Source organism: Talpa europaea, assembly GCF_964194135.1.
Source record: "Talpa europaea genome assembly, chromosome: 7".
NCBI lineage: Eukaryota > Metazoa > Chordata > Mammalia > Eulipotyphla > Talpidae > Talpa > Talpa europaea.
Genome location: NC_140074.1, coordinates 18660931 through 18676298, shown reverse-complemented (window position 1 = coordinate 18676298; position 15368 = coordinate 18660931). Strand labels below are relative to the sequence as shown.

Below are 15368 nucleotides of genomic sequence, written 5' to 3'. Positions count from 1 at the left end.
GTTACTCTGCCACCAGAGTCAAGCTGATCTCTAACAGTTTCACTGAGAATTGTTCACATATATTAAGAGGCAGTAAACCAGCATCTTTCAATTGAAATAATTGGACCAATAAATAGGATTGTTTGGAGTAATGCTTATATAGGATGTCAGCTTTGTCCCTGAATGAAATCAAGTGAACATTTTTTAATATGTAAATTGTAAACCCAGCACGATTTGAAATTAGTGCTGCTATGAAGCCTCCAATATAGTTAATGGGCCATTTACCACTTATTACAACTTGCCCGAATACTAAACAGAGCCACAATATTGGCACAAAAGCCAAAGTTTATGTATTAGCCATATATGCAGATGTTTTAAATAGTCAATATGAAAGTCAGAAAAATCCAGTATCTGAAATTAAAAAAATGAGTAACAAAGAAGGGCTGAAAAAATCTTTTGTCTGCGTAATTATAAAAATTTCAACTAGCTCATGATGCGAACGATGACATTAACAACACGTAACAATGGTTTCCATTTTCTGGCATCTACCAAAAGGGTTTAACATACTCTTTACAGGATGCCATGAAAATGTTTTATTCTTCTTCCCTTCTCCCACTGATAGAGAATTCTGTCTGTTGCTATGTTATAGTTTTTAAATCTACTTATAGTTGAACTGAACCTGTAAAATAGTTCTTTATACCCATAAAATGTTTTGACAAGAATCTAATGGCAATTAGACTAAAATGGGAAGAACCATTAGGAGAGACCATACCCAAGCTTAAATGTATGCTCTGAATGTCCTCAAGAGTTAAATATCTAAACATTCTTTACTACTTTAAAACCATAGATTCTAATTTAATGGCCTCAATCCCTTCTATTCCATAGGAGGCGGCCACTAATGAGCAAATCTATTGACACCCCTCTTTCTGAAAGCCCCAGGGATTCGAACAATCACTTTATTGCACCAACTAGCTAGGAAGGCTGTGTATGGAAAATGATTCCACTGCACTTTTACATTTCAAGAACCCCAGACAGTTTCTCTGCTTGAGGCAGACACATACCTTTATGGGAAGTTATAAATAAGTTGCTCACATGGCCCTTACCTTTATGCTGGCCAACAATTCAGTTACTAAAAATGTAAAGCTACTTCCCCTTCACTTAAGGACAGGCGATTCTGCTCTACTCAATCTACCACAGACAACCGGCCCGTGTACTATTTATAGATTCTATTGGCTCTAAAATTCTTTGGAATGAAAAAGAAAGACCATATTCCAGCTACATAGAACCATTAATTTTAAGACTTAAAAAAAAAAAGATTTCAATATATGTTTGACTCTTAATTTAGACATCAATTGTGCCAACTGAGACAGCTTTTTCTCCTATTATTCTCCATGTAATAATTTATGAAGAGATATTATAGCATAGATCAATCTAGAATACTCTAAACTTTACCTAGACTTCAGGAAATAATGAGTTAGTTTGGTGGAAGCATTAATCTTTAAATTATGCAAACTAAGGTTATCAGTTTCATTCCCATTTTTAACTCTCTTATAGACAGCCACCAAACAAGAACCTAAATATACTCTGAGAATTCTCATCAAGTGCAATGTCTACAATGGGGAGACAGGTTTCCAAGAGCTAGAACCCATCTGATCTGGGGACCAGACCTCTGTGTTAAAGTCAAGCAAGATTCTGAAAATGACACTACACAACCCCTGATAATGCTGTCCTGTGCACAGATTTCTCCATTGCTATGCTTGCTGTTCTGTTCTGGGTCCTCATCTCTCACATGGACCACAAAATTACAGCCTCCCAAAAACACACCTCTCATCATCCTAATCCACATTAATAGACTTTCACTCTCAATAGTTCTCTGCTGCCTATCAAATTAAGCTCAAACTACTTATTTTAAACAGTTTAGGTATTTGCAATCCTCTGGAACTACTTTTACCATCCCACTTATTCAAACACCTAAAAAAGTTAACCACATTTTGTCCTTCAAACAGTAACAGTATAAAGTCATACCTTCTTCTGGCTTTGCTCAGGTACCTACCCTGAAGACGCCCTGCTGTAACTATCCCACATCCATTTCAAAGGTGAACAGACAAAGCATTCAAAAACATATGCTAGAAGAGCAGATCATTAAAACACACACACACACACACACACACACACACACACACAGACATCCATGAAAGGACACTCACCTCTACAAATGCATGCAAACTTGGTAGTTTGTTTTTCTATCCCACCTCATGTACTTCAAACCAAATAATTATGAAAGCATATTTTTCCATTTTTGGCACACTCTCAGCTATCCTCATCCACTAAAATCCAAATTCTTTTTAAATAGTGTAACAAGAGAAACTAATTTTTGTGTGATCAATTGTGTATTTGTATGTCTAGAGTCTATCACTCCAACTTGACACCTACAAAAAGTTAGAAGACAAATTCAAACATGTTCCAAATGTGCTCTAAATCTCTGGTCAACAGGGTTAGGGAGATGTTGCATCTGGAATCTGGGCCTAACTTCAAAAACATGGCAGAAACAAAAGTAAATGTGGGGGAAAAAAAAAAACACAAAACCTCAACACTCTAGCACAAAGGTGTTTATTATAATGACAATCACAATGTGATTAAGCTACAAATCTCAAATGAATTTGATACAGACTAAAATATTTAAGCAAACTAATAAAAGGTGTAATCTCTGAAATGAATCATGGCTAGGGACAAGAACAAGCATCTCTCTTACACTTACAAGGTCTGGCTTGGATAAAATGACCTTGGGTCAGGACACTTATTTGCAGCTAGAGGGTTCTCAATACCTCGAGTAGCACAGTGCCAGGACTGAAAGAGTGTAGTGCAAAATATTTCCTCTGACCACATCAAATCTCTCTAAAGATCAAGTAACAAGGTGAACAGAAGCCATTTGTCTCTAAAATTTAACAGCAGAACCTACCAAAATAAAGACAGCCAACCTTGGCTAAAAAACATCTCCCTTTGGGGAAGTTAAGGCAGGGAGCTGAAGAACTGGAAATAATCAGTGAAATTGAGTAATAAGAGCTTACAGATAAAAGCAGGATAAGCAGCAAACAAGGGCATCTGTCTAGCAGACTCCATTCCTACAGAATGTTTTATCTTTCCCAATCAAATCACAAAAAATGTCATTTTCAGGAAACATTTCAGCTTTCCTAAATTAAGCAATAAAAGAGTCACCAACCACTAAAATTATGATGTTGTGTCAGTTACAAGAACAAGTCACTACCTTGTTTTCTTTAAACCTCTTCACTTTGCACTGCGGTTCTTAAAATTATAAAAGCTTTAAACTTCATGGGAATTCCTCACTTCTGGATTCCTAGTCAATTCCCCTTCCCACCCACACCCACACCCACACAGTCCTTAAACTGCCTCTCAGGTTCTAAGAACTCCTCAGCTTTGTCAAACTCAGGTTTTTGGCCTCAGGGCTAACAAGGGTCCAACAGCTCTGCCGGAGACAACACACTTAACAGCTGCAGGAGTCACAGGAAGAATGTTCTTTGGCAGCGAATACTAACATTTCTCTGTCTCTTGGTCCTTTATGATTCCTACAAACTATGGGATCTTTCCAATGCCAGTCTTTCTGAGGTTTTGTAGTTCTAGAGCTGGTAGAATTAAAAGTTGTGATTTTAGAGAGTAAAGCTAATTTAATTTAGGGTCTTAAATCCTTCCCTTCACTTTAGGTCCTTTTCAGTTATCCATACTGGGCAATGGGAAAGATCTGGTAAGAAAGATTTGCTTATGCTTCACCAACTGTTAACTCAGTTTATTCAACAACACAACAGCCATGAGATAAGCATTGTCTTAAGTGACACAGTCATCAAGATATATCCTGGAGTGTACATCTGCAATGGGAGTAATGTACACAGATGAAGAATGAACATACATAATAGAATATTAGCTAGAAATAAATATGTACTTTAGAATTCAAGAAAATGACGAGCAGAATAAAGGGACTGAGAATGTGAAGCTGGATAGTTTCCATTTTAAACAGTAGGCCTCATTGAAAAGGTGAGTTCTGAGCCAATGAGATGTGGTCCACATTCACTGTCCACATCCCAATCCTGAAATCTGAATACATGATGTTATACGACAAAGAGGATTTAAGGTTATAGGCAGAACTAAGGTTTTAATCAGATGGTTTTGAGATGGGGAGATTATCCTGGATTATCCAAGAGAACCCAGTGTAATCTTGAGTCCTCACAAGTGGAAGAGAGGCTAAAGAGTTAGTGTCAGAATACTGCAGAAGATCAGATCTATCATGGCTGGCTATGAAACTGAAATGGAACTGTTGGGCCTCCCTGGTGGCACAAAGGTAAAAGTCTCAGTGCTGTCAAACTATCGTCAGCCACTGTGGGACGAGTTCAATCCCCAGCCAGGGAGCTAACCCACATGGTGCAGCAGACCTCTCCTGTCTCACCTGCTCCCCACTCTGTCTCTGTTGAATCCTCTCATACACACACACCCCACACCTGGCCTACACCCCAGTTCTTGTATGCATAAATAAAAAATAAATCTTAAAAGAAAGAAAGAAATGGAACTGTAAATAGTGTAATCTAAAAAGGGGAGGTTTCCTGTTCTCAGCCCTATCTAATGAAAGGTGGAGTTGTGAGCAGGCAAGGGGAAGCTAAGAAGGACTTAGAAGTCTTAAAGAAAAGACTTGGAGGAGACATATGGGCAGACACATGTGAAGAAGCTGCATTTGCTTCTCGGTCTTGGATTTGTCCCAAAGACTTGGAGAATATGGAAGGAGACACTTGAAAGTGATATGGCTAAGAAACCCATGGGGAGGCTGAAATGGCAACCTTTATCCTGACTTGTACATTAATTTTGCTCCTTTCATTCCAGACTTGCCTGACCCCATCTGCCCCTTTCCTGTAGTTTTGCACCAGAACATGCCTTAGACTTGTGGGACGTTTTTGGCCTTGGCAGCCCCAATCTGGGCGAACCCTGTTTGGCTAGACATTTACCCACAAGGAGATGGCTAACTTTGGTTATTTCATTGGTAAACTATACTTGTTCTTCTCTTATCTCTGGGCACACTAATTCTATTAAAGTTCTTTTCTATTAAAGGCCTTACACACTAAGAATATCCTTTGTCTTTATGCAGTAAATAGCAAAGTCCATTTAGAGTGTGCAAGTTTGGGGGGGTTCTGGGGCATCCCCCAGTCTGCCCCACTTTGGAGAACTCTGGCCCTCAGATGATAATTTTGTGTTGTTTTAAGTCACCAAGTTTATGGTAATTTGCTACAGGTATGATAGTAAACAAGTACAGCTACACAGGATACCCAAAAGGAGTGTGTTCCAGGCAGAGACAAGCAAAGACAAAACTAAAAGGAAGCAAGTCAGCAGTCACAAAGCCAGATCACACAGTGTCGCGGAGTAAGAGAGGAGGAAAGTTTTGCTGGACAATCCTAGGATCTCTGGCTGGATCTGAAAATCAAATTTTGACAGATTAATAGAAGAAAAGCATAGAATGTTGTGAATTTTTAGATGTTGACATGGATGTTGACAAGGGAATGAAAACAAAGAAATGACCAGAGAGGGAAGCTTTTGTATCTTTTAGACAAACAACATGATTCTGAAGAACTGACCAAAAAGAGTCCTGGGTTAGGTTGGGATAGTAAGAGTGAAGAAATAACTATGAAGAAGAAAAGGGTTAGCTTAATAAAGTCGGTTTGTTCACTGGCAAGGAATGCCTTCCTTCCTCTAGGAAGAAGGTACTTTTTAGAAGGGAGTTTTGTGAACTGTTTCAGAGGAGAATGAGGGAACAGAAGGTCAGGGTGACCTCCCTCCTGCCATTTTTAAACTCCTCCAGCTTCAGATATTCAATACACCAAAGAACCAAATTTTGAGGTATCCTGAACCCCATCAGAGGCCGTTATCAAAAGAATTTGAGCAAAAGAATAGCAATGTTGTGATCATGAAAATAAATCACATGTGGTTGGACAGGGGAGCTCAGAAACTTTGGAAGTAGGAAGACCAGTGAATTCACAAGAGCAGTAACCAAGATGCAGGATGACAGCGACTCCAACCGACATGACCTCAGGGGAGATGAGGATACAGGTAATCCGCAGTAAGTGTGCTACGTTAATTACATCAGAGAAGTGTTTAAAATCCATTATCAGAAAATTGGATTAGATTCTCACTGCTCATATTCAAACATACCACCAAGGCATTTATTATGTTATAGGCACAAAGAATGTGAAATGATTACGCAAAGAATAGTTTCTACAGAAAGTTGTACCTTATAGGAAAAAAATATTAAAAACCTCCTTACAGAAACAATATATGAAACAATATATGAAAATCAATGTATGAAAAGCTGAGTTTGTAAGTATTAAATCAAGGATTATTCACTTTATATATGAATCCTCTATAGCAGGACTCAGCAAGGGATTAATAGCAAATGTAAAATAAAAATCAGAGTAAAAGAGGCTACTACTCAACACAGTCCAGTATATCAGAAATCAACTGGGAACTCAAGGTAAGAAAATTCCCCAAAATTCGCCCCAAAAGTTGAAAAACAAAGTGGATGATGGCAATGAGGAAAAGTTGACATTTTGTGAAATGAATTAAAATTTTAAGATCTGTATTCTTCAATAGGGCCATTTATAAACCTCCACAGTAGTGAAGGTTAAGTCAGGGGTTAACTCAATCTTGGTTATAGGCTGGAATGAATACACTACCTTCTAGTTATGAATCATTCCAACCTCATTCTTTCATTCCCACCTCAGTGGGCCTAATTAATTTTCATACCATTATTTGGCTATAGAACCTAAAAAGGGATACGAGTATAATAAGCATAAAATCAACTACTCCCACAGTTTTGTAGCAGACTTCTTGTTTAGTAAAGGCAGATAAATTTGAATTGCTAAATTAAGACACTTAACATAGTAATCAACATAGAAATTGGATTAACTTTACATTCTCCTACAAAAGTCACAGCTAGCCAGAACCTCCCTTAGGGTAGTACAAATTGTGAAAGGCTGATTGGAAATTCTCAAATTAATCCCAGAAGTTGAGTGTTTGCAGTAGGCAAGTTAAAAACAGCTCCTCTGTAAGACACAGACGCTAAAACACTGTCATATTCAAGGTCTGTAACAGAAAGTACGCCTAGTCTTAAAGGGAATATAAAAGACAAGAAACGTTTATGGTCACAAATACCAGTTTTAACTCACAAGTGTTATAAAGGGCCACAATATCCCATCTGGCCACAAAGGTTAACATTTTATTCTTCACTGTCATTTAGCAAGATTTACAGACAGAAAACAAAAAACTGGACTTAGTGTTCAATCCCAAGTAGGATATATCAAAATAAAAGCATCTAAAATGTCAACAAACCAAGGAATAATTCCTTAATAATGTTGGGGGCAACACATATTTCAACAAATTGTAAGTAGTGACATATAAAATATTGTAACTCATTAATGCTCTGTGCAGAGTAACAACCGACGGGCTCTCCCAGGGCCCACCGTGGGCCCACCGTGGACTGCAAGAGTAAAAACGTCTTTCAAAACTTATGGCCATTTCCTTCCTCTCTGAAATGTGGATCACCTCACTAGTGTTCTCCTATAAAATGTGTATTTTTCTTTTCAGTTGATGTTTAAGGCACTAAAATTCCCAAGATATTTTATGCTTTTGATTTAGAAACACGACTATGAATTATTTAGTACGGAAAGTTGAAGCATCTTAAAAAACAAGATTCACACTAAGAGAGATACTTTATTGCCTTTTGTGCACCTCTTCTTCCTCTCCAAAAGGCTACATCCCAGTTAGGAAAAACCAGCTAGGTACATTTGTGACTTCTTACGGTGATTAAACGCCTGGTTAGTGCATTTCAAGAGGGAAAAAGGGGGAAGCTGAGCAAGAACTGGCATTCAATTAAAATGTTATTTTTAGTCTTAGTGGTATAAATTGAGGGAGGGGGCTTGAGAGAGAGAATCACAAGGACATTTCTGGTTTATCTGCCCCTTAAGAATGTGTATATGCGTTAATGATGCTTTATGGGGGGGGGGGTACTTAATTCTAGATACTACAGCAGATAAGACCTTTCTTAGCTTTAGACCACACCCACCTATTATATCCAACCCCAGACCTCAGATACCTCTCTAAAAGACAAACAGTCAAGGTGCTTAGATTCCCTGTCAATGATCACCTAGCTCAGCAAGTTATCTCAACAGCACTAAAGTAAAGCAATAAATAAATAATGATCCTTACTCAAATAAATGAGTAAGGATCTCCAAAAACACAGTGGGGTAAGCACCCCCATGGTATAAATGAATAGTAAAGCACATGTGTGAACATATGTATGTATACAGAACCTATTTATGTATGTACATGCACATTTCCAAGAGCTGATGAGGCGCAATATGGATCTCCCACTGGCTGAAGTGGAAAGGGAGGAGGCATATATAACTACAGGGTACATTTTAACATGGGAAAATTTTTCTTCAGACATAAACCACAAAAGCATCTTGCCTCTGGATTATTTCCACTCTGGTAGGAGGAAGAGGGAATATAGGGGTCTGTTTTCTTTAAAAGCTTTAATTATATACATATAATTTAGTCAGATAATATGTCAAAGCACTCTGCAAATTCTGAAATGCTAAGTAAATATCAGAGGCTATTATTCTTGGTGGACAAAGGAAGATCCTCTTTCAAAATGTTGCCATAGAGAATTTGCTTACCTGTCTTTTAGTTTAACACTGTCTTTTTTTTCTTTTCTTTTTGCTTTTCCCCCCCACCCTCTCTAAATGAGCAACAACGGTGCTGAGCTGTGCTGGAAGCATCCTCATGTGAAAAGGGAACACTGGACAGAAAGTGCATAATGTAGACTTTGCCCAATCATGATTGTCAATTCTTGTGCAGGGCCCGAGAAAGCAGATGCTATGTTAAACTACATTTAGCACATAGTCACAAATGGTGACTAAGGAGGGTACGAATTTTTACTTGAAATGCTGCAATTTTTAACCCCAGACCTCCAAATATATATATAGGGTTATATATTTTAAATATATAGGGTGTGAATAGCTAAGTGTTTCACATCAGAACTATAGCCTTGTCTATTTTAATTTATCTTAGTTTAAGAAGTATACCTTCCTATACAACAGCACGTGCACACACACACACATACATACACACACACACACACACACATGGGTACATGTCTTTCATCCTCTCCCACTCAGTTTCATTCTAAGCTGCTCAATCTACTGGAATTTTACTTAAGATGAGAAATTGCTACACCTCACTATTACTTTTCCCAGGAACTCCAAGGATAATACCAGCATCTTCCACTTATATTCAGATTTATTATTTATAATACAAGGGAGAAAAAACGAGCAGGAGTCTCATCTACAATTGTAGCCTAGAATCTGACTGGTAATATGGACACAGAGATGTATCACACAGTATCACAGCTTCTACAAGTCACAGATCAGGGAAGTGATCCAGACACAACTATATAGTCCTTCTCCTAAGATTATTTTCAAAATGACCTGAACTTAAACATTCTTTTTTCTAAGCCTGCACTAACTTCAGTTTTGAGATCACATTAAATTAAAATAAAAGTAAGTATCCTTCCTGAACTCTCTATAGGATCTTTTCTGAAGGAAAGAAGTCCCTATTATTTGCCTCTTGTAGTTTCCTACCTCTAGAGGAGGATAAGAAAAATGCAGAAGGGGAAAAAAGCAGCCTTTATTGATTTCTTATTCCAGACCAGATCTCAAACTAGTTATTTCACAAATAAAATCCCATTTAACCCTCTCCTTCATTACAAGCTCTATGTATTAACCTCAATTTACAAGTGAGGATTTCAAACTTCAAGAATCCATACAGCTTGTAAACAAAGAAACAAAGTCTCCATCTGAGGCTTACCACCTGATTTCTCCACATTCCAGATTGCCCCTCTTCCAGTCCACCACCACTATAGTGATCTACCTAAAAAGTCATTGTTCCACAACCATTTCAAGGCCTCCAATGATGCTAAAATTCCTACAAAGCACCATCACAAGCTCCACAATAAGGCAACCATCCCACTTGATCTGGTGACCACTTCCTCGCATGGAAAAAACCCACCTTCCACATGGCACCCATGAGACTACAATGTCCTGTGGCTCCTTCTACACCCAGACTGCCTTCCACTGTTACTCTTTTTTCTCCTGCAACAACCTCACTACCTTTCTTTTCTCCTGGTAAAGGAAACATTCTCAGCACACACAAAAAGGAGAGAACGCCTCCAGGAAACCTTTCTGTGCTCCTACTAGCCCATGCACTATTCCCCTTTGTCTCCTCTGAAATAAATGTAAACAGAGATCCATAAACAGAAAAGGCATCAATGCTGTGATAAGCAGGTAAGTAGAAAAATCTCCCACTTATTTGTGAGATTTTTCATGTGGCTTTATATTCCCTGTCAAGTGGGAAACTTCCCAATGCCGCTCTTGTAAAAGAGCAGGAACCAGTAAAAGTCATCTTGAGTTATCAATAAGGAGGCATCCTTTTCCAATACACCAACTAAACCATATAAGCTCAAGCTTCAAGTTAATTCAGACATCCCCCCAAACCTCAAAACTGAGGTGTTTTTTTTTAATTCCTAACTATAATCCTTTGTTAACACAACATTAGCCTCAGAAAGTAAGGGAGAGAAGAAAAGACTGTCATTACACCACAGTTTAACGTTAAGTAAGCAAAATTCACCACCAATGTGAAAAACCAAGATGACATCAGAAGTTAGTATCACTCTCCCCCAGTCCACTCCGTGTAGGTGTGGTGTACAAATAGTATCAGGAAGAAGAAGACAGAGGAAACCACCCAGGGTCAGAAAAGCATTATCCCCAAATCACTGGACAGGTTCCCTGTGCGAGACATTGGGGAAAAGGATGCACAAAATATACTCACATTCCACCCCCGTAGAGATTCTCCAGAACACATGTAAGCCCAGAGAAGTCAAAGGTTTTTAAGGCAATTTTTAAGAACAGATCCAGGAATAGTAATCCATCTGGATGACCTATGCTAAGTATTGTGCTATCCAAGAAAAAAATAATAAGACAAAGTCATTGCTGCTATGGAAACTACCACTTCTAACTTAAACATCTGAGCTTGAACATATATTTGAACAAAAATGAAGCATTTTGCATAACAATGTTTAATTAAAATGCTCACAGTAATAGAGACTGTGCACAGCTTTTGTTATTAAAACTAAACTGGACTTCTGCCTTATTATGAAAATTTGAAATCACAAAAACAGGTTCAACTTTTTTTCTCATTTAGGACATTAAGAGTTTCTTGGTACACGTTTGTTGCTATACCTCGATCACATTTTTTTAAAGATTTATTTATTTACATATACAAGAACTGGGTTACAGGCCAGAGGTGTGGGATGGGAGGGGGGGGTTTAGAAGATTCACCAGAGACAGAGTGGAAAACAAAAGAGGCAGATCCACTGAACTACACTGCTGAGGGAGCAGCGGGTGAGACAGGAGAGGTCTGCTGCGCCATGTGGGTCAGCTCCCTGGGCAGGGATTGAACTAGTGCTGCAGTGGCTGCGGATAGCTTCATAGGCTGTGTCTTAACCCCTTGCGCCACCAGGGAGGCCCCCTTTATCATATATTAAATAGCAAATTTCTTTAAAAGAACTCTCAGTACGGTGGTTTTAACACAACAATTTTTGGCAGTAATTATGGAGTATTTTACCACTGACTAAAGACTTTCTAACATACCTACTATGTAACAGGCAATATATGCTAGTCTAGATTAGTTAAGACTGAAATCTCTTTCAGTCAGTATAAAAGGAAATAAATTCTTACTATCATCTGCTATTTTAATCTCAGATGGATTTGGAGAGCAGGAGGGAATTCTGCAAGCTCGTCTTCAGGCTATGGCACCAAACCCAAGTTTTTCAGCCTTTTTCTGTAAAGAAAGTAGAGAGCTAACTCAAGAATACACTTTCTCAGACATATTTTAAAGAGTTCCTTGCCTTGATTTGACTGCCAATTTCTGGTTGAGAATCATCACAGTAAGGGAAATGAAATGGTTTAGAAATGTGATTTTTCAGGGTCTTAGCCCTAGACCTCCACCAAGCAAGCTTTAAAGCCATCTATTGTCAAGCTAAAGCCCACTATCCTCAACAAAGATCTGAGGACAAGACGTCTTGAAAATGAATTAAGAATTCGGGGCATTAACTTTATTTTGAGGATGGCAAAAGAACAGGGAACCATTCAGAAAAACATGGGAACAGTAAATTAAGACTAGCAAAAAGTTCTACTTCATTGGAATGGTCATTAGTGCAAATTTCACTGCCATCAGATCAAGAAAGAACAATGACTATCAACAGTATTTCTTCTTCTAATTCTTCTTCTAACCGAAATTTAAACGTTAGTTCTTCTAACTGATAATGACCCACAATCCAGACTTACTGAGACCAAATATGGGCGGAACTAAACAAAATGCAATCCTATAGGAGGAACTAAACAAAATGCAAACAAATGTCAAGGCTGGCTGTACAGACACCTACACAGATCTACTAAGCGTAGCCAACAGAAGTGACTACAACCAGGAAGTCCCTTTTGGTATATCATCACGGACTCAAGACATGGTGAACAAAACCCACAGTAGTTCTGATGATCAGGAAGGAAAACTGGGGTGGCAGGAGCCAGAAAACATGAGTGAGTCCAAAGTCTTCCTAATTTAAGTATTATGCATTCAAATAAATGACAGTCTGATGGCCACAGTAGAAAAATTAAAAGAAAGTAAGAGCAAGAAAATAATTCATACACAAAGTTGAAAAGAGGTTACAGGATCACATTTAAGAGGCTGAATAAGGAAAGATGCCCAAAATATTTTATCTGTAACCACATAAGATAAATACACATCTCTTGGAGGAAGCCAACAAAGAAAACAGTAGGCCAATCACAACTGAAAACCAGAGGGTGGATTTAGTCTGCAAACAAGTATTATTTAGTCTATCCATTATCTTTTTTCAAGTAATTTAGTGTTCAACATTTAAAACTTCACCAATTTAGCAATTTTGCATTTATAAAAAATTCTTGGCTTCTCTTTAAAGAGACAGAGAGATTGCCAATGGAGACTGCACTGCCAGCAAGCTACCTGTTAAATGGAATGTTCTCTGCAGTTCTCCTAATACAAACTTTACTTCTTTTCCTAAAATGCCCTAGCCCATGCAAGACTGGATCTTCAAGATGCTGAAAGGTGTACAGTTTTTTTTCCCCCAATGGTGGAGACAGTCAGATGAACACAGAATTGGTGTGTGAGTGGGACAACAAAAGCAACAATTCCTAGTGCAAAATGCTTGAAAACCTTACCACTGATGCAGCACAGAGTTTCAAGTAATGATGGCTAAGTGGCGGTGAATTGATCTTAACTACTTTTGACATATCATGCTCATGTAAAACTTAGAATCTTTAATTTTAGGCTTAAGCATGCCTTAAATATTCCAGTGAATAAGTTTAACAAAGAATGAAGCAAGAAAACATCAATCTTGTATTACTATATATCCTGATAGACTGCCACATAGATTCAAAGAAACTCTAAAATGAGATTCATGTTGACATGCTCTATTATTCTAAATTGGGAATGAGCAGAAAATCATCTTGTCCATAAAGAAGTATATTCTGTCCCTTTTGGAGGCTGAGAAGAAAGTGAACTCAGAACTGATTAAATATTTTGATGCCAGAAAGAAGAAGAATGCATTAGGTATATTATCCCCAGGATTTGGGGATGTGAGATAGACAGCAGTACACAAAAAATTAAGTCAATCTGCATTATACCAGAAGCCCTTAAATTAATATAAACAAATTTCAAAGTCAAAGTTTCTAAAAACTGTTTGGCGACATATCACAAATTATATTTTGGAGGTAGAACAAGAGTAAATAGAGACAGAACAGAAGTGTAAAGGACAGGTTTTACTTTACACTGCTGCTGCCTTCAGCCTACCTAAATAGACTCCGTTAAAACTTACTTCAAATCAGAAGACCGGGCAACCCTGTGGACCCAAGGCAACCCTGACACCTGCAGAAAGCCTTTGAAGGCAAGAGGCGTAGAAAGCAAAGCCTTGTCTGAAGACCAGGAAAACGGAAGTTGGTTAACAGAATGAACCACTACAGGGTAGACATGCCCCCCAACTGCTGTTTTGTTTCCTGTATAAAAATTTTCAAAGTACTACAAGACTGCCCCTATGTCTACTAGCAATATGAGCACAATTACAGTTTGATTTAAATCCTGAGGTAATTAACTCACCATTCTTTCCTATTCTCTAAAAATAGAGGTCTTAATAAAGAGCAAGGGATACCACCACTCCATGCATAATGGTCTCTCAAAAATGTCCTGAACTAAGAAGTCTTTTAGTATTGAGACTTTCAGTAATTTCAAGCAGAGACTAGGAGAAAACTATATTTTTTACCTCTTCTCATTAACTAAAAGCCACAGCTAAAAATAAAAAGACTAGGAACTCCAAATAGAGTATTTTATAGGGCACATTAAATTATTCCCTATCAAGTGCAGATCTTTAAGGTTGCAGTGTATTACTTTAATGCTATTGATTTTTTTTTTTTTTCAGAATCCACTGTAATTTTCCTTGAAAAAAAAAAATCCTCATCAACTTTCAGTTCAATCTCTATTTATAATGCAAAGAGGTCTGGGGTGCTAAATGTGCAGAACACACTACCCATTCTGCAAAACTTCAGATGTATCCTAGGTAGGCTCTCTCTTCTTCCAGGGCTGTATTATAAAGCAGGTACTGGCTACAGAATAATATTTGACATTCAACAGCAGTATGTTATTTTGTATTTGTTTCCTAATGCAGTGTAAGAGATGCCAAAACAAGAAAGTAGTCACAATAGAAAACTTACTAAATAGAATGCGAGATACTCACTTTACTTAAATGTAAATACAAGTACTTCTGGCTTCCCATCAGTTATTAAAATCTTAAATTTTCAGCATAATTTGAGCAAATGGAGTTCTGCATACCAAACACCTCTAACCTTACAAAAGTTTCTAAGTATTGAGTTCCTACAGGTCTTTGTAAAATCTCTTTTTCATATCTTTGTTTAATTTATATTAACTTATAAGAATTAAACTCTAGAATACACTTCTCAGTTCACATATCAGTAATTATGTTAGCCAACACCAACACTGCTATTATATTCTTCATTAAGGTCCAAGTTTATAGAGATAAGTGAGCTAGATGGCTCTATATGACAATTTTGTATAAGAGCAGCTCCCCAGTATAGCTACAAATCTAAAATACCAGAATGAAATGCACCCATTTATATTTAAATAAAGCTTCAGTTCAGTTCTTCAGAGACTTAACAGATGACCCATATAATCAAGGTCAA

At 37.7% G+C, this 15368-nt stretch overlaps 1 protein-coding gene across 2 annotated transcripts in view; it reads right to left on the bottom strand.

The window, feature by feature from the left end:
* The window catches only part of ELAVL2 (ELAV like RNA binding protein 2), a gene marked incomplete at both ends in the record, with an annotated part of 130484 nt that overhangs the window by 73350 nt on the left and 41766 nt on the right, over positions 1-15368 (bottom strand). The window lies entirely within an intron of this gene.